The 25,130-nt window shown below is 38.4% G+C and overlaps 1 protein-coding gene across 2 annotated transcripts in view; it reads left to right on the top strand.

Annotated features, from left to right (window-relative positions):
• The first annotated feature begins 20,718 nt into the window (after positions 1-20,718).
• APC (APC regulator of Wnt signaling pathway) overlaps positions 20,719-25,130 on the top strand; it is an 80,535-nt gene continuing 76,123 nt past the window's right edge. For both annotated transcript variants that reach the window (XM_074932424.1, XM_074932423.1), the window contains exon 1: positions 20,719-20,819. The gene's annotated coding sequence lies outside the window, so the exon portion shown is untranslated. The remainder of the gene's footprint in view (positions 20,820-25,130) is intronic.

Raw genomic sequence — 25,130 nt, 5'->3', positions numbered from 1 at the left:
GAAGGCCGAGCAACTAGGTCTTAGGAAAAGCTCAGCTGCAGTGTTCTATGAAAAGATATTTGAAGTCCTTGACCTGCATAAACCTTCCTCTAACTGTTAGATGAGCCTTTAACTTAAGAACTCAGTATTAGCAGGACTTACTACTTCTGTTATGTGTCCTCTCTGACCTCATGTAATGAGGGGTGGATCTGTACAAGTGTCTGACTATAGTCACAGTTTCTGAAGTCATTCTAGCCGCCGTGGTTATTCACAGCTTCGGAGTTGATTAAATGTAAAGGAAACTAGTTGAGATTTCCGTAAATGTCAACTTCTTTGTGTAACTGCAGAGTAATGGAGAAGCGAAGATGCAAGTATACTAAGCTATATAACTGACTTGTTTGTTGTTGCTTCACCACCACCCCTCCTGATAACTATAAACAGTGTGATGGTAGTGGCCTGTAAAACTGGGAATACAAGTCTTTTGGTAAACCTGTCAGAAACTTTTAACTTTCTGAAAAATAAAGGTTCTGCAGAAACTGTTTTTTTGTACTTGCTTCTCTTGACGGAATGAGGAGATTTTTCTACATACCAGTGGAGGAGCACAGGTTTGAAATATGTGCTTCAGAAGTACTGCTAACCTTTGGTAAGTGGAAGATACAGCAAGAGTTAAGTAGGATTAGGTCATCAATTGAAATGCAGAGAAACTGAAGGCTTTCCATATTCAGCTGTTGTATCTTATGTTTTTAAGAAGGGTTTGAAAAAAAATTGTATACCAGATGGATTAAATCCATCCAATCCAATCCAAATCCATCCAATCCATCCATCCAATCCTAAGCATGTAAGAATTATTAGTCAAAAAGTGAATGCCATGAGATCATTGTTATTCTTCGGCTTCCTTGATAAGTTTTTTTTTTTAATTACAGTGAAGGCTATTTATAGAATAGTTCTGCCCAGTAGAAAGACCTGCAAGTACTTGGTCTCCTTGGATGCTTTAGGCTTCAAAAAAAGAGTATTATTTGTTAAAAAGTATTTAGTGGTATAAAGAGAAAAAAAAAAAAAAAAAAACACCCAAAACTGTGGAAATTCAAATGATGATACTGTTGATGAAATACTGTTTTATTTCTAAGTAATGCAATAGGATACACAGTTGAGCATAAGAACAAGTCTTACCGTGTGTCTTATTTCCATGACATGAAATCCATGCTCAAGTATGTCAAGTTTTGATACCTAGGCATCTGTTGCACAAAATGTTCAAGTAACTTAGTATCGCAACTACAGTTTCTTTAGAATGTACCACGAGTGCTGTCAGAAGTGTGTTGTGCCACTCTATGAAGGTTTCTGATACTGCTTTGATATGTATGGGAACTAAACTAATAGCTGTTTGCCCTAATGAACACCTGCATTTTGTACGTACAGTAACTTGTCTACACTTTCAAAATATATATGTATTTGTGTGTATATGTATATATTTACTTTCAATAAAGACTCCTAGATTATTATGTTCTTATATCTAGATAATCTACAGAGTAATGGAGTTATATCTCTCTATGATTGTATTTAAAATTAAATAGCATAGTTAACACTAAAACTTCCTTAATGCTGTAATGATCAAGAGAGAAAGTTTTGATTTGTTGAACTTTATTTTGGCTGAACCTTGAAAATTCTTTCCTTGAGTGAAAGCAACATAGTTTGGATTGTTTGTAGTAGTTAACTTTCTTGTTTGTTTTAAACAGTTCAGTAACAATAAATGGAATCATTCACACAGGTATTATACATATGCTTTTTGAAATATTTTATGGTAGCAAGTTGTTCTGAAATATCATGAGTGGCAAGTGAAAGCCTAGCACCGGTTTACGATCGTGTGTATCTTGTTTCCACTTTCAGACTCTGTTGTTTCGTGGCATTATACGGTAGAATCCATTAATTCTGTGATGTGCTCTCATACTATCTGAAACTCTGTAAGAACTCTTTTTGTTTTGTTGTGCCTCATATATTATCCTTTGAGTTGTCTCTATTTAATTTGGACAGTAGATAGCAATGCGTATTTTTCTTTACTTTGTATCGAGTTACTGTGTTTTCATAGTATGATTTTTAGTAACTTGTAGGATAGTGATGGAATAAGCAATGGTTTAATGGACAGAAATTATGTAGGTAACCAGATTGGTGAATAAAACATACACTGCTAACTTTTAATGTTTTACTGAGAGTATCAACATTAATGTTTTAAAAAAAGTGTATCAATAATATTTTATGAGCTCAGCTTTCAATGAAGTCTCCATGGTAGGTTTAAAAATGCAGTATGACTCTACTGAATGAATGTATAAGGACTCAGCTGGGAAGTGGAATCTGGTAGTTGTAATTGATCCCTAAATGGATCTTCTAGTTGTTTGCTGTTGAAGTTCATATTATTTTCATCATCCATTTACTACTAGTATTAGCAAAGCAAAAACACGTTTACGATATAGGCTTAGCTTTGACTTCTTCAGATCCACATACCCAGCTTCTGATGTTTTGATATTTAATACCCAACACTTTTGGGATTTTGATCCTAATTAACTTGAATTATGACTACGACTGTTAAAATAGTGTTAAAATAACCTGTGATAGTGATATCAATGACAAGTCAGGTGTGCTGTTGTAAAACTTGGGTTGTTGTGTGGTTGCCATTCAGTTTCAGTTGAAAGTTTGTATCTCGTTTCATCAGTTGTAGCTGGATGATAAAAGCTACTAGGCAGTAAACATTTGCTCAAAATATGAGAGGTCTGTGTTTCAGTGAAGGCTATGGGAGGGGTATGTAGTTGGCAAAAAGGGTAAAAAGAGTAATAGTTGCTTGGTTTTATCTCCATGTGCTACTGTAACAGTACCTCTGATACTGCTTGCTGGTTATGGCCACAAGGCTAGAGTATGCTAATTTGTATTGACCGCCAAAGATCAATTGAGTTCCATGAGTGTGTTCATTTGTGGCTTTATTAGAGGATGATTGCTTTAATAATAGTTATCACTAGTGGAAATGAGAAAATTTAAAAACCTAAAGACTTTTTGAGATCAGAGAGAATTAATTTTGTCATTAATTCCATGTGGTTTTTCAAAAGGTGAGCAATAAAATTCAGTAGACAAGAATGTCCTTCAAATTACTAAACAGTTGATTAGAGCACAAATAGTTTTATCTCTTTGTGTAAAAGGTGAACTAAAATGTTGAAGTTTGTGTGTCAATAGCATTTTGAGGTGTCTTTCATAAGCGTAGTGTTATTCTTCAGGGGCACATTTTAACCACAAATTGATAGACTATTAATCTCTAATGGAAGAAGAGATCTTGTTCATGTAAACTCTGTAGTTCAAAATAGAGTTTGGGCTTGTGTGAAATGTCATAATGATGCCTCTCAATGTTGTGACTTCTTTGAATGTAAGTTTTTATTCTTATCCTGTGACAGAACTCTGATACAGTAAGGCATCACTTAAGGCTTAGCTTTTCATGCATAGATTAAATTCTTTGAGTGAAAATTGTCTATTTTTTCTGGAAATCAGATATCAATAAAAAGCTTTCTTATTTGTGCAGTTGGCGGTATGAGTGTTGGTTGCTTTAAATAGATTTTGAAAGGTGTTGAGTTTCACAGAACTGAATTTGGCTGTTAGTAGATTGTCCCTTTTGTAGTAACTGGCATGTGGAGGGAACTGGAAGGAAACTAGGACTTCTCATTGTTGTGTAACAAGAGTGCAAAGAAATCATGAAAGCATAAATTGTGTGAGTTGGCTCTCCCTTTATTAATGGAAAAAGGTTCTCAGGATCACATGAGCTTTTTCTCCTCTCTGAAACCCCTGTTGCGGAGATGCCACGTTGCTGCTGTTTTTCCATTTAAAAGTTTTCAGCTAAGAATTTGTTTAGAACTGAGCAATAATCTTTCTTTATATATATAACAAGTTTTATACAGAAATTTGTTTTTTACTCAAACATGCCTACTTTGTCTCATTGTTCTTTCACTTTATGCTAATTGAGTCATATATTCGGTTTTGTGACTTGATCAGCTTTGCTGCCATTTCTTGGAGTAAGATTTCCACTTTTTTTTTTGCATACTGTAAGTTGAAATGCAGTTGGTTGATGAGAGGCCCACTCTGACTCGTTTTGTTACCAGCTCTACTGAAGTTTGCATTTGGATTGCAAACTCCCTGTTTAGGTAGTGGGGTGATTTCTGTCTAATAATATTATTTGAATGCCTTAGTAAGCATGTCACTCACAGCTGTCACTATATGCTGAAGTGGATTCCTGCTCCTTATTTTAATTTGTCTCCTGATCTGTGATTTGCTTGGATTTTAAGTTTGGTTTGGGGTATGTGGTTTGGGTTTTTTTTAATTATATGGGAGTATTTTTCTTAATTGATTTTTGGGAATTTGGAACAGTAAGTATCAGTGTGAATAAAAATATGACATAGACTGAGATTCTGGTTATGTAAACAGGAAATTATGTTCAAACATGGTATGAAAATCAAAGGTACTACAGTATTAAATGTATCCCTGTAGCTTTAGTGGAAGTTACCTATCAGCTTTTCAAGATTTTTTTTTTTTTCGACAGAAGTCCTGTGGACGTCTTTGGTCACAGACTTTATATTCAGGTCTATACAGCAGAACAGATCTGAATCCGTGTAACTACTTGTGTTATCCTTAGAGAAATAATCTTCAACGTGATAGGAACAAAATGTTACTACATCAGAATTATTACAAGGAGTTTGTCCAGCCTAGTAGTTTTATGTAATGTGACTTTGTTTTAATTATTTCCTAGAAATTGAGGGATGTTAATAAAAACAAAGAAATATAGCTAGTAATGTGCAGATATTTTTGTTGTGAAGAGTGCTTCTTGGTTTGGGTTTTTATAATTAGTAGTTTTTCATAACTAGTTTTGTAATAAATTTGTGGCATTCTCTGCTGGGATAAAATTGATATATAATTTGATCATTATAATGATGGTTTATAGCTCCTGTTTGTTACAGGTAGCAGTGACTGCACTGTAGGTGTGAAGTTCTTGCTTACAATGTCTTACCTTGCAGCTAGTCTCTGTTCTCAGAAATGATTGATTTGCCAAGCTTGTGGCGTTTGATGTGAGTAATGCTTTTCATGCCAGTGTTGTACTTGGATTTGGAAGAGAATATAAGAAAAGTGCTGATGGTAGAACAGTAGTTACGTTGTAATTAAGAGAAACAAAGTAGTGTGCTGGTTAAAACTGAGGTGAGTATATAGCTATACCTATATTTCAGTACTTCTGTTTGATGGAGAGAAGCAGGGAAGGTTTAGTTACTCCTTGCAGCGTAGACCGGAATGTCAAATTTAGTCTATTGAGAAGCAGTAGTATATGCTGTTATAAGAGGACTATGTATTGAAATGACACTCTTCACATGTAAGGAACAGGATCATCTTTTTTCATAGATCACATGTACTGTTTTTTATGTACAAGCCGCTTATGCTAAACATATATTCTAGGAAGTCCTGCTGTGTAGTTAACATTAATGTACCTTTCTTTGGGTATGTTTGAGAACATAAGAAGGATGTCGTGGGAAACAAATTTACCAAGCTGATACATACTTAGTGGCATTGGAATTTAGTAGTTCAGAGATTAGACTTTCAGTTCCTAATTTTTCTAGAAGTGTTATTTCAGACATGGTAACAGTACTGTCCTGGAACTTTGTAGCTCCTGGAATTAAGCTCTTCATGAGATAGTGGTGAAAGAATTTGAGCAGATATATTCATGTTCTTCGGGAAGTAGTCATGCTACTTGTTAGCCTAATAGGTTTCAACAGTCAAGACTTCTTCTAATTGTATGATATAACAGCTTTTATTTTTATTTGATTTATGATGGAAACATGCAACTATCATTGATAATTTATACATGTAAAATATTACTGTATTTTTTAAAAAATTGAGTGAAAAATGCCTAATTTACCTTTGATTTCAGTAATGCAATCCATTTCTGGCTGAAAAGAGAATGTTAGTGCAACAGTTTGGATTTTTTAACTGCAAGAGTGTTAACTGGTCACTTCATTCAGCAAGTTACCTCCATTGCTTTGTGTATGTATAACATCCTTTGGAACAGTCTAAGATTCATTAAACTCTGAAACAAGACATTTGTTTTGAAAATGGAACAAAATCGTTTGATCAAACAAATTCATAATGTTTACTAAGTCGTATTTTGTGTGTACCGTATCTGAATAAAAATACTGAGTTCCTCAGCTGTTCCTCTTGGACACAGGTCATAGCGCTGCTGCTTTAATAGATCTAAATTTAGATGTCAGTCTTGCAAAGGACTTCCACTTCACCTGAACTGGCCAACGATTTAGTGTAATACTGCTGCTATCTGTCTTGGTTTGTGCTACTCAGATTAAATTTTTTTTTTTTTTTTGGTGGTTACTTGTTTTCAAAACACCACCCAGTCATTTGATGTGTTTTGAAAACATAATTGAAAAGATGTTTTCTGGTTGCAAAGTCTTCTGGTACTCATGTTGGTCATGTTAGTCTTTACTATTCAGTAAATATTAAATGTAGTTTAGTTAAACTCTGGAATTCTATAAGCTTGTTCTTAAGACCAGCAGTTTAGCATGCCTTCATTTGTGAACTTTTTCATTCAGTTAAATGCTGACTTGTAGTTCCCAAAGCTTTGAAACATTTTCAGAACTCTGCTTAATGCTTTTAAGTGCCTAAGGAAGTGGGTGACCTTCACGCTGCTCTTGCCTGTTTAGTACAAAATATCTTTTCTGTAGTTGATCTAGTGACTGGTTTGAAATTTTAGTATCGAGTTGCAGCCTGCTTATTTTGGTGGGAATGCTGGCCATTCTATCGGTTTGCTATTCACTAAAAGCTTCAAATAGGTAGGTAGGCACTTAATTTTCATGACAAAGAGAAGTCCATTTAGAAGCAGTTTGTGTTTTATCAGTCCTGCTAATCCCCTTCCAGTGCCTATAATGCTTTCCCCGAGGAAGGAGTGTCTTTTTTCCTCATGTTTAGGAGTACTTTGTAGAAAATTACAATTTATGATGTGCAAAGCATAGGCCATAAAGGGCTGAACATAGGTCATTAAGACCCTTTTCTATAGTAGAAAGGGTACAAGACCAAAGTCGTTTTGAACCCAAAATCTTTTTGTTTGTTGTTTGGGTTTTTTTGGTTTTTTTTTTTTTTGTTTTTTTTTAATGGGCTTTGGGTTTGTTGTGGACTTGGTGGTTTTTGGTTTTTTGGGTTTTTTAGAATTTAGCTATGTTTTGGTGTTGGTGGTATTTAGGTATTTGAATTAGACATTCCACAAAGAAAACACTCTGCCTTGAATAACGGGATTTCTGGAGTTAAATGCCTGCCTTGTTTCTCTCAGATTGTTTGCAACTTCTGTATTTTCTGCTCAGAAGGATTTACATTCGAGATGTCAACTCGTTCTAAACTGTTTCCCAGAGAACTGTTGATCGGAGGGTTCATGTAAAGTCTCCTTGATTACTCTGTATTAGTCATTAAAGGCATGGATATGAAATGATAAAACTGTTGTTTGTCAGCAGGTGCTATATACCAGGATCTAGAAAAACAACAACAAAATGTTGATTGTTAGAATTTACTTTTTTACTAACTTTTGGCATCAAAAGCCTCCTTGTCAGCAGTTTTGGAGTAAAAGCTTTGGTGCCAGTAACCTTGACATTATAACTGACACCTATCGCTGCTGGGAAGATGGTGTCAGCAGGCAATAATGAGATTCCCAGGTTAATATAATCCAGTATATGACCATATTCCTTCCACATTGTTGCTTTTTAACGCTTCAAACAAAGCTGAATGATTTTTTTATAATACAATGCAACAAAAATTTTGTTTACAGTCTTTGAATACTAGGATTAGGCACTACTCTGAATACTTCCCAATTCCCTTCCCTGGTATTCTTTATACCAATCTTCTTCCTTCTCTCTCTGCTTCAGCAGCATGACTCTTGGGATTTTTTCCCTTGGTATTCAAATTGTGCAGCTACGAGCCTTGTATAGGACTCTAATTTTAGCCCAGTCTAGTGGATTGGTGACTCAAACTTCTGTAAAATTCCCATTTCCAGAAGACCGGGGGAAAAAAATCCCACAGCATTTCTGCCATTTGCTCTAGCATTCTTAAACATTTTGTATTTTGTTATTTCAGTGGAAACTACAGATCTAATTTAGAAGTACAAGCTGAAAAAGGGCATTAGCTAATGTGATTTTTCTTCCTTGGTTCCAAATACAGCTTATTTGTTTATATCTATTGTTATATATATTCATGATTTTTTAAAGATTCTGTATACTGACTATGACATCCAACATGGAATAATGGTACTTAATTCACATGTCTAAGTCTCTAAATATGGTTTAGAAGGAGTTCAGAAAGGTTTAAGATAAGGGCTCAGCTTGAAATCAATGAAGCAGTTTTAATTCGATCAGATTTTTTTTTTTTCACTTAGATGTCATTGTAATTGCATCCAGGCTGCCAGGAGGCACAGAGTATATGTGAGTACCAGTTAATACATGACTGTGGTTATTTTATTTTTGTCTTAGAATATTCTTGCTAGTTTAACATGTGTACACTGTAAATCTGTCTTTGCATTCAGTTATTCCACTGTTATTTTAATGCATGCTAGTGCAATCAAGTAGCCAGAATATTATGAGACTTCTTGTTAGTTAATGTAAGACTAATGAGGTGTTTGCATCGGCATGGTATTAGGTCTCTGACAAAAGGTTTAGATGCCAGTCCAAGTGATGGCTTGCTAATTAAATGTCTAAATGTCATTGTTAAGACCTTGAGAACTAGACTTGATTCATAAAGCTTTTTCCAAAAAATGTTTCAAGTGCTGGAAGCTGAAAAGAATTAATTGAATGGAGAAAGAGAGCTTGTCTTCCTCTAAAACCAGTGGATTTGTGTGTTGCTTTATTTGCGTGAAAAAGTAGTTGTATGTACATGACTGTCTTTATACTGTTCCAAATCTCTCTCAGAATTTTACTTTTGAGCAAGGAGTCCAGGTCTTTTTTTTACAAGTGAACTAGTGCCTTGAATGATGTAAAGGTACTGAAGAGTCCATGTGACAGTCTAGTATGCATGCGGTAAGCAAGACCTGAAACTAATTGTAACGACAAAGCCTGGTTGTAAATTCACTGTTCTTTAAGAAGTCTCAGGTGGTTTAGAATGTTTTAACTTCTTTAGACAATAATAGGAAAATGTCTGTCTTCAACATACTGGGGTTACAATGGCTAAGTATTACATTTGCTCTCTGCCAGTATATTAATTCTTGCTTTTAAAGTCAACTGGTCTGAATACAGTTAGTGTAGGCATGTATGAATTTGTTACTCAGTGTTTATTGCTTGAAAACTTTCTGACTTGTGACTTCTAAGTGATGGGGTTCTTTACAAAACTAAGTAATTGTTCATGTGGGCAGTTTGCCACCTAGTTTGCTGTTTGAGGGAGAATTGTCCATTTTATTCAATTCACCTTCTTTTAAGTTTATTGCACCATTTGTAAACATGGATGGATAGTGCTTTTCATAATTTTTGCCTTTGTTCTTATTTCCCAAGTTGTTATGTAATTATATTGCAGGAGTCTCTAGAAGTCCTGTAAGCATCAGAATTGCTTTGTGTTGGGCAAACCTCAACTCCATAAAAGGACACTATTCCTGTACTGAAGCAATTACTCTACTCATAGCCTGTGGTGTAGAACGTTACCAGGCACTTGAAGTGAGGAATAAGGTTTTCATGAGGGTCACTACTAGCACTTGCCAGCACTTACTCTTTGGGAAGGGAAAGATAATATACAGCAAATAAAAGAACATTGGGAAGGCATCAGTCAGGTGTAGAATAGAAAGCCCCTCTTGTATCTCAATTGTTTTCGGTGAAGTCATGCTATACAGCCTTTCAAGAAAGTGGTTGGACTTGGAGTGGGCATGCTCTACCACATGACTGAAGCATAGGTGTACCTTTCTGTGTGGTGGGTGCATATCTGGGCACACAAGAACAGTTCCAGTCAAGTCACTCATCCACATGACTTCAGTCACATACATGTTTGATCACATGATGAATGAGTGCCTTGATGGGAATGCTGCATGAAACTTCTAAGTGATAGGGCATGTCACAAGATAGCCAAAAAATTCAGGGAAAACAGAAGAAGTAACAAGGGAGACCGCAGAACACTTTATTCATAATCTTAAATAAGAAAACTTTTATTACTGCCAATTGTGTTTCTGGAGAAGGACTTTTGGTTTCTGTTCAGGACAGAAGGGATTTTGCTGATGACATGGAATCTCTTCATTGTTTCTTCCTTGTCAGAACAAGTAGTACCTACTGTGAAGATTTCAGTCTTTCTCTTGCCACCTGGGGTAATTAGCTTGCAAAATTAACCCCTTCAGTGTTGTGAAAAATGCTTAAAATTCTTGGTATCTCAGTTTACCTTGATTTGCAGGCACTAAGTTTGTATACAAGACTACTTTATTTGGAATTCTTGTTTGTGTAGAAATAATGTCTTGTGTTTGCAGAGTTGACTCAAGATCACTCAGTGCCAAGCAAACTTAAACTTAATGGATTGAGTTTTAACATTAAAACAATACAAATTATTTCTAGAAAGGGATTCAGTACTTAATTAAAAATATAAACAGCTACAAAAGAGTAGTGGATCAGTAAAATGCAAATCCATGCTGAGGAGGAAGTTCTATGTCAAATATGATTTTTCCCTAAATCTCAGCTAGTCAGGGCTGGTGTTCTAACTGACTTGCCTTGGGGATCTTTGAAAATACATCTTTTCATTTCAGATTGAAGTACTTGGGGTTATGTGTTAGGAGAAGAAGAAAGGACAGTGTTCTTCTAGTATGCTTAGCAATGGAGGACTTTTCAAAATGTGGTTGTGATTATTTAAAATTTTCTCTTCCCATGTCCATAGGGATTGGAATCTGAGACGCAGAATGTTATCTGTAGTCAGTAAGATTTTTTTGCTCTCAGTGATAGTTTTTAAAAATTGTACCTCTAGCCAGTCTGTTTCAAGAGAGTTGCACTGTTATACACTTTAATCATACAGTTGTATCATATGATTCTAAGATTTAATGCATGCAACTTAGATATTTTGGTTGTCTGAGTAGCTGGTGGCCCTGGATCCAAGCTGGGGAAGGGAAGCTGGAACTCAAATATGAACCTTTGTTGTTAGGAGAAAATACAGTAAAATATTATAGATCCTCAGATTTTTATAAAAAGTCTCCACCCCAATGGAAGCAAAAAGTCTTTTTTTTTTAATCTCGCTTGTTTATTAAGATTTGAAGGTGCCATTTATTCAAAACCCCCAAAGAAAAACATAACTCCTTGCACCCACCCCACCCCACCAACACTATAGAACACCATATTTTGAAATGAGACTGTGGATTTTTAACTTTCAGTAAAGCCACTAAACTGCATGCCAAAAGAGGAGGGTAAAAAAAATTTTAGTATGCCACCAATGCCAGAGGCTTGTATAACAGCAAATTCCCTAAGGGAGAGAGACCTAGATCATCCAAGGAAGCATTTTTATGGTGAATATATAAGCTGAAGAGAGCAAGAACATTTCCAAACTAAAAGCTAACTCCAATATGTGACATGAATCATAATGCTTGATGATTAGTATGGCTGTGAGCAGGAAAACTGCACACTGGCCAGGTGTTTATGGGAGTTGTGTAACCTGGGAGCAGAAGTGTGTTCAGCAGGAGTGCTGACTCCCACAGAAGTTCATCTCTGCATACACAGAAATCCGTTAATGGTAAGTTCTGCATTGGTCCTGAGAAATGAGCTGAAGGACTTTCCTAACCTTAACAAGCAATCAGCTAAATCTCAGTACTGTGAGACTTAATTATAATTGTTGCAACACTTTGAGTGTGAGCACATTGTGAGGAATGGAATTATTGCAGGATTAAATTAATTGTGAACTTTCATGCATTTCAAGCACAGTACGGATCCCAGCACTGTCCAGTATGACCCTTATATTAGAAGCTGCAGAACACTGAAAGTCAATATTTCTTAAAGTATCTTGCCTCACCTTGTGGGCTCAGTTTGTACTGAGCCTTTGTGATTTGATTAACCACACCAGCGTTAAGAAATTAAGGTCTGGTTTGTCTAATTTCCAGCTGATGAATCACTTTAAACTTGACAAACTTGAAAGTATTTTCAGTATACAGTAATAAAAACCAGCTTACTTTTGCTAGTACAGCTAAGTTGAACTCCTTAAACCATATAGCATAAATCTCTCTTAACAAACTGAGCCAGTTTTTGTGGTCCTTATTTGAACTCCTGAGTACTGTTAGGTACTGAAATACGGAATTTTAAAAAATTTTTAAGGAAGACATATGTATCCTCAGATTCATTGTTGACACTTTATCTTGTAAAGGACAGTTTTCCTAGGTTGATTTGACACAGTTCTAGCTAAGAGTCTCTGGGGCTCAGGCCTTAATTTAAGTGTTTAAAAGATCATAAGTATGGTGAGAGAACTCACAGCTGTACTTAGCAAGATCTTTGTGTTTCTAGACCTTGTCACAGACTTTCACAATGCAGTGGGCTTTAAGAAAATTGCCTATAGCTGGAACATTTTTTTTGTAGCAGACTTCGAGAGTGATGGTGGTTAATATACCTTTTTGTAAAAGGTCTGTGATTACAGGATTCCACAAAAAATTGACCTTCTCTCTTTCTCAATATCCTGGGCAAAAGACATGTTGATGGCCTTTAGCTAAATAGATTTTTAACTGATTTATTACTAAAATGTCAGAATGCTTACAAGAAATCAACTTTTGTATTAAGAACATCAGATTTAAACCAAACAAAGAGAATATGGAAAAGAAGATTGTGAAGAAAAAGGTAAATACTCCACTAAAGTAATAGAGCTTCTGTTTGCCAGAGTGATGAGGAGTTCTGGGATGTTCCTGGGTTCACTATAAATCTTATATAACTTTGTAGCATCCTTTTTTTTTTTTTTTTTAGCAGTGACCTCTGTCAACCACAGTGTAACAAGAAACTGAATCTGATTGTCCCTTTGCACGTGCAGTCATGTGTTTGTCATGTACAGGTGTGAATACTGTAACTTCTTATGGCTGATGCAAAATACAAAGAAGCAGTAAAATAGGGCGTTGGCTTGTAACTCAGACCACTGTAAGTATTCTTGGTATGTGCTCTGTTTCTTCTACTGGATCTGACCCTGAATCAGTCTCAGAGCAGCTGATGAATGTGCAGCCATGGGTAAAAAGGTGAGCCAAGAGCTGTGTGACAACTAAGGACAAAAGTAATCTAAGACAGAGTGCTTTGGTTACAAAAGATAGCTGTAGTGGAGACCAGGTGGATCCAGAGCCTGGCACACTCCAAGAAACATTGGAAAACATCAAACTCTTGATCTTTCTCTAAACTTTTAATATTTTTTTGCTCTATGGCCTAGATAATAAAAAGAGGATAAATCTGTCTTAGTGAATAAAGTGCTCTAGGAAGAGCATTTTAAAAAAAAATTCCCCAGAGAATCCCTGGAGTATGCTAGACAAGGGCTTTTATATGGAACATGTTTAGCCTTCAGTACTGTTAAGAGATTACTGAAATGGAATTAAAGATGGCTTGGAAAATGAAATTACAGGTTTCCAAAAGTGCTGGAAGTTTTCAGTGAGGGGGTAGGCACAGGCATGAATTAGTGGGGTAAACTTGAAAGTCAACTCTTTAGTTCATCTGGCCAATGTGAACACACTTTCTGCACATTACATACAAATGCTGAGTTTTCTAGCTCATGTCTTTAAAATCAGCTTTCAAAGTTTATGTGAGTCTACCCCTTTAGTGTATTGAATGACCATCCATTTCTATTTTCTCCCATTTTGGCTTTATCTTCCTTTTACGTTGTTGCCATGGAGCTTTTTGAGTAGGATTGTTTTTCCATTTAAAAACTAGAAATCTGTGTGAAACTTAATGCACAGTGTTAATATTGGATAAGATGAAGATATCCCCAATTAGTTGGGGAAAGCAAGAGTTGTTGTAGGTATGTGTTGAACTTCTCTGCTGCCTTCATCTGAGGTACTGCATAACATTGTTGTGACTTGCTACCTCCTGATGTCCTACAGGTGAGGCTGAGATTAAGTAACAACTGTGTTGATATTTGAAGAGAAATATTTCTAATAAAGAGTTGTACTCTAAATTAAAGTCCATTAGAAGTTAGGCCTAACAACTGTCATGCTTTGCAGTAGTATTAGGAGGAGGTGCAAAAGAAAGGTAAATAAAAGCTGAAAATGCAATGTGCAGCAGGATAGAAGGGAAAGAAAACACAAGACATGGTTGTAGTAAGAAGTGGTAAGTACACAGATACAGTAAGCTATGTAACGAGCCTGAAAAAGATGCAGCAGAGGAAACAGCAGTATGATACTGGGGTACTGTAATGTTCCTAATTAGAGGATAAGGAAACCATAGGTAGTGTGACACAAAGTTGTGGCAGGTGGGGTTTATTACATAGCAGAGAGAGAAGAATGGGTAAATGGGTGGTAAAGTTTACTGGATTAATGATTTGCCGTGCAAATTATTTTTATTACTATTGTGATGGTTTTAGAACATAGGTGACTAAATTACAGATTGGTCCATGGCTCCATAGTAGATCTGACAGATGTAAGGAAGGATGCAGTCCTTGTCCTTGAATATTCATTTCTTTAGGTTGCAGCAAGAAACCTGCATGCAGATAGAAAAACTTAGTGAGAGGGAAGAAAGCATGTGGGAGATGCTCCAGAGCACACAGGACTTCTGGACAAAACTAAGGAATTGTCAAAAAATAGAGGGTGTTATATAGTAGAAGATTTAAAGAACAGGTGTCAGATTTCTGTACCTCTTGACTTATTTATTAAATAATTAAATAGCATGCATTTTTCTGCTTTTCTCATTTAGTTTGTTACATGACTTTCTAGTAGCTAATTGACTGCTTTAAAAGATCTTTTTACATTGCTTGTGGAAAAATCTCAAGTTCAGGAAGTTGTAGCACAACCTTCTGGGAAGAAAAAGGTGACATTTTAGGACATTAGTATAATAGAAAATCTTAAAAGAAAACTTGATTTCTGATTCTCTACTCTCAGTACAGGAATATTCTGTTTATTTTTGTAGAACTGGTATCAGAAGAGTTGAGTGCATGTGTTCTGAATGATGCATTAGTAACAGTAACAGAGTTCTCTCCATTCTTCATCTGCATGAGAAAGGTGGTCCTTTAGTTTCTTGATCCTCAGGAAACCTCTTTTTCTGATGATCTTTCTAATGCTCATAGTTAGACGTCATCCAGGTAAATAATATGGAACGCTTCTGAGAGAAACCTAGTGGACAAAGTAGGAATACAGATTTTCATGGTCAAAACACTGGTATTAATGCTGAGAGCAGGTTATCAGTATTCCCAGTGTTTGTTTATATACAAATTATAATTGATCCTAGTCACATGGTAAGGGCAAGGTTCAGATGAAACAATACAGTCTTTGTGTGGTAGTGAGAGAGGTGAAAGCAACTTTGCAGTTTCCAGGGAAATGAGAAGCAGAGAGCATGTTCAGCCTCATCAATTTTTAAAATAAAGTTGAAAGGCAGGAGACAATTTTTGATTATAGCAGCTGCTAAAATATTTTATCAATTCCTGTGGTAAGATGAAATGTACATCTATGTAAAACATGAAATGTTTTCAGTCTATTTTGTTAATAAAATCTGTTTGTACCACCTTTCTAAAAGATGCAGTCTAGTGTAAGTCACTGTGTAAAACTCAGTGAGTGAAGTTCTGAAGTCAAGATCTCTTAAGTTGACATTTTCACATTTGTGGGTAGTACTAACTGTAGCGCCTGACAACAGAGAGAGAGAATTTAACTCATTATCCAACCTCTCACTGCCCAGAGTCTCTGTGCATGTACAGTGACTAATAAATATCAATCGTGTTAAATATATTAAATAGTGAAAAGCTGCTGGGGCAAACTGTATTGGTGCAGCAGGTGAGGTTGAGAAGGCACAGAGAACTGTTCTGTTTATGAGCTAGTTATCTAAAAACAAAAAACCTCTTGCATCTTCTGTTGTAATAGTCTCGATTTTATGAAGCAAATATTTTGCAGAATGTCCTTTACGTTTTTAAAAATGCGGAACTTAATCAGCTCAGAGCTATTTAGCACTACTTAGTAGTGGGGAGAAACAGGGTTATGACAATTTTATTTGGTCTCAAACTGGGTTTTTATACATGCAGTAAGAAGTTGGGACATAGTTAGTGCATGGATTACATCGAATATTCTGTGAAAAGATTGCCAGTTCTTTTTCTGAAGCCAGATTCCCATTTGGCTCTTTGAGAATGCTGTGCTGGGTAGACTGCAGGGATCTGGTCCAAAATAATGGGAAGTAACTGTATTTGGAATACTGAAAGTGAGCTGCTATTTTTCCATACTGAAATTTTGTGTGCCTGGGATTTGATAGCTTACATCCAGAGATTTCATTCTTTTAATAGAGTTGAGAAGGGTTTTTTTTATGTAATATGGAGCTAGATCAGTCTTGGTAATGATATCTTTCAAATAATGAAAAAGCTATCTTTTTCCTTCTGCCAGATAGAAAATAACTAAGTGAGAAATAAACAAGACATTTCTCTGTACAGTTCCTTTCTGTGCTTTATTTTTTTCCTGAGAACCTGACCTTTTTTCTCACACTGTTTCACTGGTATCAGTTCCACTGGCAGAATTCAGTACTGCAAACAGAAAGGAGTTTTGAGGTAAGAGTACATGTCACTATACCATCCACCTGTTTGGCTCTATATCAGTGTTTTAACACCACTGGAAGATACAGTATGATAAAGATAATTTTATTACTTATAACATGGCTGTTTATTAAACTGAATTTCATTTAATACTGGATTTTGCTTCAGAGGCAAGTGCATATGACAGACACAAAACATAACCTACCATTTTTATGAAATCGTAACAGAATGGGCATTACTATGAACAAGGAAGGGAAGGCTTTCTGCCTCCCACTCAGCTGTCATCTTGGCAGAATATATTAGAATTTGTGGTGCTGCTTGTACTCTGCTTGTTCTGCAAATAAATATGGGACTTCAGGCTATAGAGCAGTGGAGCTAATATTGCTCATCACCACTGAATTTACTGAGACTTATGCAGCTTGTGACTACCAAGCTCAGAAAGGACTAAACAGTAGCAGGACTAACAAGAATCTTTTCATAGAGCAAGAGTTGCAAATAATGCAGTATGATGTGTATAAATGAATGGAATATATTATGTAGCCTTCAATCTTTGATATTCTCATTTTGGATTCTAGAAATTTAACTGTACTTCTCAAGCTTAGTTTTTCACTTAAAAGTATGCACTTTAGATTTAAAGTACATAGGATTTCAGTTTCTCTGGCATTTTCTTTGGCATCAATTCTCTGGTATTGTCTTGCACACCTAAAGTAGTGATTCCAAATTGTGTTGCATTTGAAACTTCTGAACATGATTTAAACCACCACTGGACCAAACTGGTATATAAGGCACAACTCATTACATTAACTTGCTCACTGATACTGATAATGTAGGTGTTGAGCTATGCCTATAATTGAGTATACACTTATGCTAATGTAAATAAATTTAGTATGGCATGAGCTGCACAGTAACAACTGGGAGCATTTTTGTTTGCTTTTCTGAGGGTAGGAACAGTGGCTTGTATCAGTAAGATATAAAGTAAGATGGCTTTAGGTCTAATGCCTGCTTGGGTTCTAAACTTTAAAGTTGTAAAGAGTAATGTGATAGCTTGTTACAGCTGAGGGAGTATGAACTCAGTTCTCTGTGAAGTGAAATTGTGTGGATCAAAAACCTGAGGGATGTCAGCTATTGCTATAATTAATAGAAGCTTTGCTCATCAGAGCTTCAATCATATAGCTGAATACTGGCCCACTTAACTTTTGTTTAAAATGGTTTGCCATAACAGTAACTGACAGGACCTCTATAGTTAGCCACACTGATGAAGTCAGAGGATTTTGTTAAGTACTGTGCTGAAGGTAGCAGGTGACTTAATGCTATACATCTTCTTAATCATGAAGATGTTAGTTGAAAGGTTATTTGGTAAAGAACATCTTCCACAAGAGTGGAGAATTGCCTTAGAATCACAGAATCATTCAGGTTGGAAAAGACCCTTGGGATCATCAAGTCCAACCATCAGCCCTACTCTACAAAGTTCTCCCCTACACCATATCCCCCAACATCTCATCTAAACGACCCTTAAACACATCCAGGGATGGTGACTCCACCCCCTCCCTGGGCAGCCTATTCCACTCTCTGACCACTCTTGCTGTGAAAAATTTTTTCCTTATGTCCAGTCTGAACCTCCCCTGTTGCAGTTTAAAGCCATTCCCCCTTGTTCTGTCACTAATTATCTGTGAGAAGAGACCAGCACCAACCTCTCTACAGCTACCTGAAAGGACATTGTAGAGAGTGATGAGGTCTCCCCTTGGCCTTCTTCTCCTCAAACTAAACAGTCCCAGCTCCTTCAATTGCTCCTCACAGGATTTATTCTCCAGGCCCTTCACCAGCTTCACTGCTCTCCTTTGCACTCGCTCCAGCACCTCGATATCTCTCTCGTATTGAGGTGCCCAAAACTGGACACAATACTCCAGGTGTGGCCTCACCAGTGCAGGGTACAGGGGCACTGTCACCTCCCTACTTCTGCTGGTCACACTATTTCTGATACAAGCCAGGATGCCGTTGGCTTTCTTGGCCACGTGGTCACACTGCTGGATCATGTTCAGCTGCTTGTCAGTTCGAACCCCCAGATCCTTCTCTCCCAGACAGCTCTCCAGCCACACCTCCCCAAGCCTGTAGCCATGCAGGGGGTTGTTGTGGCCCAAGTGCAGGACCTGGCACTTGGCCTTGTTGAAGCTCATCCTGTTAATGTTGGCCCACGGATCCAATCTATCCAAGTCTCTCTGTAGAGCCTCCCTGTCCTCATGTAGATCAACACTCCTGCTTACCTTGGTGTCATCTGCAAACTTAGTGATGATACACTCTAAGTCCTTATCAAGATCATCAGTAAAGATGTCGAACAGAAATGGTCCCAACACTGAGCCCTGAGGAACACTGGAAAAAGGAGCCATGAGAAAAGAGCTGAGATTAAAGTTGTATCTAAGTATTTGTGGTACAATTGCTCACATGCATAACACAGGCCTTTAGTTTCATCTGGTCCCAACCATGAGGTGTCATGACCCTGCTTCTTTCATACAAGTTAAAGAAGTTATTACAAGAAGAATGGAATTCCCCTAGGCATGTAAGGATATATGTTTTTAATTGGCTATCTACCCAGATATCCACTTCATATAAATATAACTTCATAATTTATATGAAGTGGCACAAGAACAAGCATTCATTTTCTCTAGCTGAGAGACTGTTGCACTTTTTCAGATGTCTTCTATCACACACTATTCTGTTGAGATGGACTGCACTGCCCATAGATACATTCTTGAATACTTCTTCCAGAGGATTAAAAACACTTGATACTGTGCTGTTTCTACAAAGCTGCCTCTTATATTAGAGCTGGATTTTTTTTAAAAAACATCTCCATAGTAGCTGTTATCTATATAGATTTTCTTTAAAGTTAGAATACAGACTACAGACTTAAGCAGCTGCAATATGGGTTAATTTCTGATGTCTCGTATTCAGAAGTGTGCTTTCTCTGGGGTTTGATCTTCGTGAATACTTTGTTACAACCTTATCCTTGGAGAGAGATCAGTTCTGGAAGGAGATTCTAAAGTAGTTTCATGAATTGATTTATTTATTCATCCCTTCTGGATTTTTTTCCCAAACCCATCACTCTTATTTATTCTTCTAATTTGGCACAGTTTAAATGTATACATATTTGATGTTATTAAACTACCAAGTAGTAGTGACAACTTTATCTCTGGAAAGTGCATGAAACCAGTAAGTCTTGAGATACCCCTATAGGATATGCTTACAGTTGCCTTTTTCATAAGCAGTGTCTCTATGTATTTCTTTAAAAATTAGGTGAACTCTATTACCTTTAATTGTAGTACATGCAGAACAAACATTTTTCCTTTTATATAAATGCAACAGAGCATAGTCTTACACAGTATTTCGTCTATGTATACTTTTATTGAAAGGAGAATAAAAGATAATCATCACAACTGAAGTGATGCAGATGCTCGTGAGCTACGTTTTGCAATGCGTTAAGCCTCTTGCGCATGGTTATATGGAGTACTGGTGCTCGAACGTAGAACTGGGCGGCTTCTGCACCGAGAAGTCGGTCCAGCGTGCCGTCTCCTTGGCGTCAGACCTACCGAGCCGTGGGCCTGTAAGCCTGTGTGCAGGAACACCAATCCCGTCCTGTGTTTTACGTGATGTGCGCGCAGTAGGTGGCATTCAGCGTTGTGCGCCGGTGGGGACGGCCGCAGCGCTGTCCCGGGGGGCGGACGGCGCCCTCTTAGGGAGCTGCGCCGCGGCTCGCCTTGCCTCCTTCCCCGGTCCCGGACCCCGCCCGCCGCGGTGGGCTGCGGGAAAGCGCTCGCCCTTCCGGGCGGCGCGGGGCAGCCCATTGCAGTGACAGCGCCCGGGCGCTCCCGCAGCCCGCCCCGCCCCCGTCGCGGTGACGAGAGCCGCAGCCCCCGGCCTGGCTGCCGGCGCGGGCCCGCCTGCGGCGGTGGCGCGGGGCGGGGCGCGGGCGCAGCTGTTCCCCGCGGAGGGGGCGGGCGCATCCTCCGGGGCGCGCCGTCCGATTGGCTGCGCCGCCGCGCCGGTCCGCACGTGACCGGCGGGGCAGTATTGGCCGCGGCGCTGGCGCAGCCGGTGGGCGCGGGCGGGGCCGGCCGGGCCGGGCGCTGGCGGCGGGATGGAGGCGCAGCGGCCGCGGCCATGGGGTGAGTGCGGCGGCGGCTCCCCGGGGCCACCGCACCCGGGCGGGCGAGGCGAGGCGGGGCGGCTCTGTGTGCCCGTGACAGGGAGGCGGCGGCGTCGCCGGGAAGGAAGAAGGCGGCTTTTGTGGTTAAAAATACCCACAACGGGCTGTGGGAAAGGGCTGCCGACGCGGAGGGGAGCAAAACCTTGCGCGGCGAGGAGCTGCTGCCGGCGGGACCGGGACCGGGAGCGGGACCAGGACCGAACCTCAGCCCGCCCCGCCGGCGAGAGGCACAAAGCCACCGCGGAGCCCTGGCGCGGCCGTGCGCCCCGCAGCGCGGGCTCCGGGGCTGGGAGGAGGAGGGGAGGCGGGCCGGTGGCGGTCTCGGGGCGGGCAGCCCCTGGCCGGCATGCGGAGGTGCCCCTCGGGGGGTGTCGAGGCGCTGCCCGCGGGTGGCACCAGCCCGGCTTTGTTAGTGACGGGGGGCGGCGGTGCCGCTGTTGCCGCAGCACGTCCCCGTCACCGGCAAGGGCGAGCCGCGGGAGATCGGGAGGCCGGGCGGGCGGGAGCGGGTGGGCGGCCGGCGTCGAGCTGCCCCGAGCGGGCCTGGCGAGGAGCGCTTTGGGGGGAGCGCTGCGCGTTCAGCGCGCCCTGGGATCCGCTGACTTCTTGCAAATTTATTTAACATCACAAAGAGGTGCTTGGGTCCGCGACTTAACCTGAATGCTGTGGGAAATCTTAATAAATTATGTATGAAGCCGTGGATCCTTTCTTTCCCTTTGTCAGATACGCAGCTTTTATTCTAGTAATTAGGTCATTGCCAGCAGAACGCTCCTTGCTTTTGCAAAAATGTGTAGCGATTTTTGGGAGACACATATGCTGCCAAATTACTGCATCCTATTCGTTGTTTGGGTCAAGATTTAAAATTCTTCCTGTTGACTTACATGGAGGACTCTGGATATAGGCTGTAAGGAGCATTTTTCATTTGATAGGATTTTCTTGAGGGGATCATGGAGCCCGGTTTTGACTTGATTTGGATAGTCGTACAGTGAAAGATGCCTTTTAAAGGCGTAGGAAGAAACATACAGCTTCTTAGTTTGCATAGAAGTCTTTTCAGTAAATTACTATGCATACATGAATAATAAAATATAGATCAATTTCTGTTTTTAAATACTTCCCCCCTGCTGTTTGTTCTGTGGAAAGTGCTCCTTAACGTTCTTTCTACTCTGTCTTTACTGTTTACTTAATTTTTCTGTTACTTCTAAAGCAGTTAATAGTCATAAATCTATTTTTTCGAAATTACAGTTCTTTGAAAATACATGTAAATGTATGTATTGAAAGTAGTTTCCTGGAACCAGACTCTTCTGTATTTTTAAGGAGACTCAAAGTAACTGGTAAAATATTTTTTTCTCTTTCTCAGTTCTGTTAAATATAATGATGCACGAAAAAAGTTTGATGAGAACAAGTCTAATTTACTGAGTTTAAATTTCTGCTTTATGGTAAGCATTCCCTCCAGACATTTTCTATACATACCGTTATTTTTAGAATCACAGATTTCCTGTCTATCAATAAAAGAGGCTTTGGATGATCTTGAATTTTAAAGCATCAGTTAAGGACTTACCATTCGGAGTAACTCGTTTCAAAAGGTAAATTGGTGATACTAGATGTTTTCCCTGTAATGTTTTGAATGTTTTGTTACAGTTGCTTAAATATTAGAAGATACAATAGATGCAGAGCTGCTTGCTTTCGCTACTTTTTTCTGAAAGGAAAGAGAGTGACAAAAGCACAGTAGTGATTATGATTATTATGGTGATGCTTCTTCCTGTACCTTTTTAAGTCTTAAAAAGAAACAGTGTTGTTTTGTGTAACGAGTAGTTCTTGTAAGAAGCTGTAGTCACACTTAAAAATGGCAGCTTGAACACAAGATCACTTTTAAATATAATACTTGAAATTATGAATGCAGACTTTACTAAACATTATCTCTCAAATGCTATCATGATACTTGGCAAAATATTTGTACAAAATAATTGGTTATGATAAATGTTCTGATTTGTGTTGTCATAGTACATTATTAATGTATCATCAGCATAGAATAACACAGTGTAAGTTGAAAATGCTAAAATGGGTTCCTTTGGTCTCTAAATTCTTATGTTGGATTTCAGTATGTCTTAGTTCAGTTGCTAAAATGTCGATGAAATGTGATTAATTATGTTTTCATCAATGTAATGAAATCCTATTTAAAATAGGCCATACTACTAATGATATGCTGTGACAGTAAGTTATTGTAAGTGAAGACCAGGTCTCCACTGGTGCTTTTCCAAAATTTTTCAGGACCTTTGTGAACAGACGCTGATACAGTTCCTATAAAACAGTGGTCTTCTGTTCCCTATAAGTGCTGAAGAAAACCCTGAAGATGACCCTGATAGGTCACCCTATATGGGGAAATATTTCTTTTTTTTTTTTTTTTTAAATCTGATTTATTTCATGTTAATGGTTTTGGGCTTAATTTGTGTTTTCAGTTAAAGTAGGAAAATAAAGGCCTGTCTCAGACTTTTTAATAGCTTAAACTTTCTAGAATTGAATCCTTGAAAGATTATGACAAGTATAAAAGTAAACAGGACCAAGTCCTATGCAGTGAGGGCATACATAATTAGCCACGAATAGCTAAGATGATCATGAAGAATGAGTGTTCAGGCTTGTGAATCATCCCTGGTCCGATATAAGTTATGATTCAAATGATGTCTGGACTGCTTTGTGTTCAATATAGTATTTAAATGCAAATCATGTTTCCTATTTTCACAGTCGTATTCTGAATGCAGCATGACTAACTAGCTAAGGAACTTCCCAACCCAGAATTATAAAGGAAGAAGTGGGGCTCTTTTCTTGGCAATGTAATAAAAGCTAAACTTGACTGTTCATAGTCTGAAATGCATGACTTCTTAATTTCAGGGTTTTTTGGGTTTTGGGTTGTTAGCATTCTTTAGTAAAATTCTAAACATGGACTCATTTCTATTTCTCACACACGCACACACTTGACTCCCACCATACTTGATCGATGAGTAATGCAAGACCATCAGACCATCATCTTCTCTTTCCTTCTCCTCCTGGTCTTTAAGGAATGCAGAGAACATGGGTCATTCATTATTTCATAAGCCAAGTTATGTTTTGGTTAGGAAGAACTTCTGCTTATGGTTGGTGAGTACAGGCCAATTATTGAACTTAAGGAAGTATCCCAAGAATTGAAAGCTTTTGCCAAGTTAGGAATTTATTTATGGAAGAAGAAAAAGTACCCTCCCCAGGTAGAAGGATTTAGGAAGGTCAGGTATAGTAACACTTCAGTGTTGTAGTCTCTTGTCCGCAAAGATAACCTTCATGCAGAAGTGAATAAAAAAACTAAGAAGGATGTCCTCTAGATGCCGCTGAGGTTTAGAGAAAATTGTGTGGCCTCCTTTTAAAAGGACTAACCCTTTTACACATTGTATTAGGATAACTGATAATAGTAATGGCTTTTCATGTGGCCATTGGGTTTTTTTCTACACAGCTGAAAAAAAGAGGAATTTAAAGGGTATCTAATCTAGAGATTACAATTTTTTTCAATGTCAGCTTTTTCAAATTTATTAGAAGCAGTAGTGTTACATAACTTGCAATTCACTTTCTGATATGAAAGCCTTTGTTGCTAAAACAAGCTGATGAAGAGCAGTTTTTTATGATGGCTGTTTTCTACTTCCTGAAACACTCTGACCTGAGCATGCTAAAGCAGAATGAATGAGAACATGAATGGAAGGTACCAGATCTGCTGTTCCACTCATGGGTAATTCTCATTCTTTACTGAGTATTTTCTTAATTCTCTTTAACCACACCCAAACCTTTACAGCACTTTCGGACTCCTTGTTATATTTTGTGCCCGCATAGCCCCGATGAGGAAAACCCCAACAAAGAAGCCTGCCTTCTACCTGCTACTGACAAGAAGTTTGGGGGGTTTGTTCTTAAATGCAGATAGGAATAGGAGGATTAAATATGCTGGCAACAAAAGCCATTTTAATAAAGCATAGGCTTATCACTGGTTGGAAATAACATAGTTGTTCAGTGTGATGCTGGAGATGGCAGAAATACAGTTTTTCTGCTCTGTTTGGAAAGAATCAGGGTAATGGGCTTTTATGATCTGTGGCCAATGGAATTTTTTGCAGTGAGTAGGATAGGAGAGTATTAAACAGTGCCTGTGAACAATAAACATTTTTACATCAGCAAGCCTGGAAGGCTTGCCCCAAACTGAAATGCATAAGACAAATCCCTGGCCCACTGACACTAATTTTTAATAAGTCTTAAACACAGA

Source organism: Athene noctua, chromosome Z (genome assembly GCF_965140245.1).
Source record: "Athene noctua chromosome Z, bAthNoc1.hap1.1, whole genome shotgun sequence".
Lineage (NCBI taxonomy): Eukaryota > Metazoa > Chordata > Aves > Strigiformes > Strigidae > Athene > Athene noctua.
This window is presented reverse-complemented; position numbering and strand designations above follow the sequence as displayed.